Source organism: Octodon degus, unplaced genomic scaffold (assembly GCF_000260255.1).
Source record: "Octodon degus isolate 3935 unplaced genomic scaffold, OctDeg1.0 scaffold00126, whole genome shotgun sequence".
Taxonomy (NCBI): Eukaryota; Metazoa; Chordata; class Mammalia; order Rodentia; family Octodontidae; genus Octodon; species Octodon degus.
This window is the reverse complement of record NW_004524702.1, coordinates 5,669,092-5,670,366: the sequence shown is the minus strand read 5'-3', so window position 1 is coordinate 5,670,366 and position 1,275 is coordinate 5,669,092. Positions and strand designations below refer to the sequence as shown.

General features: G+C 40.7%; 1 protein-coding gene across 7 annotated transcripts in view; it reads left to right on the top strand.

The window, feature by feature from the left end:
* The window catches only part of Map4 (microtubule associated protein 4), a 171,084-nt gene that overhangs the window by 107,484 nt on the left and 62,325 nt on the right, over positions 1–1,275 (top strand). The gene's annotated exons all lie outside the window — the stretch shown is intronic.

Genomic DNA, 1,275 nt, shown 5'->3' with positions numbered 1-1,275 from the left:
TAGGAGTAGTATTTTGGTAAGGTGTGGGTGTGGGTGTGTGTACATTATGGATATTATTTGACTTGACTTAAACACTTGGCAGATGATAGTTTCTTGCCAGGTATTTGCAATGGAATCTGAAATCGTATCACTAGCTTTCTAAATCCTTAGGGTATATTGGTCTCTCTTACGCTGGAAAAGGGTGTTTTCTGGTAGAATTAGTTTGACTTTGGTACATAGACAATGCTGTTTGACTGGTCCTTTAAACATTTAGACCATTCCTCATTAGTGCCTTTAGTTTCATGACACCTGCCTTCCTCTGTTCTGCTTTGACAGGAAAACTAAGGTATTTAGAAAAGACCAATTGTTTCCATTGTGTTATGCTGCAGTTTCTTGTTTATAATTTCATTTTTCACTTTTTTACTGAAGTAAGGACCAGATTCCACTTTTGCTATATTTAAAAATTTTTTAAAGCCCATGTTTATTCTGAAGGCTCTTGTTCCTGCAAAGGAGTTTGCCTGCCCTAGCTGTGGAGTTTTTAAGAAAGAAATTCAGGTCAGCAGCATTGAACAAAGGTATTGAGGGAGCCAGTGTGAGTTAAGAGTGCTTGGTGTAGTTTTGGAAAGCAGCAAACAGGGCTTCTGCGCCCGTGAACCCCCTCCACCACCTCCCCTTGTTCCTGCTGCAGAGCGTGAGGAGAACACACCCACTTCTCCAACTAAAACGTTCGTTCCTTATAAAAGTATAAGGCATACACATGGGGCATGGCCCCTTCAAGTGGATTTTATGTAACAGGCTGTTGCTTGAAGTCTTCTGAGATTACTTATGCTTTTTGTTTTAAATGTGATCACTTTTCAAGCAGCTTGACAAATCATTAATTCCAGAGTAACGACCTTGTGGCAATTGTGATAGCAATTTACTTTTTTTTGTATTTTTAGGGAAGGGTCTACAGGGTGTTCAGGGTCTCACTACTAGATCGGACTCATAGTGATCTGCCTGTTTACAACCTCCCAAGAGGCCGGGCCAGCACGGCAGGCCTTGGAATGGAATCCCTGGCCCCTGTGCCTGCTTGCAGGGGCTTAATCCGCTGAACTGTTTGCAACTTATTTCTTGAATACTGTTATGTACCTTACAGTGAGGCAGCATTATGAAGAAATAAAGTAGAGAAATACAGTGTTTCCTTTATTATTCATTTACTTATTTGTCTCACAGGTGTTCAAACCCAGGCTCTCATGCTGCCTTAGTACTCGGCTAACTCCCCAGCCCATTTTCACTTTTTTTTTTTTTTTTTTTTTT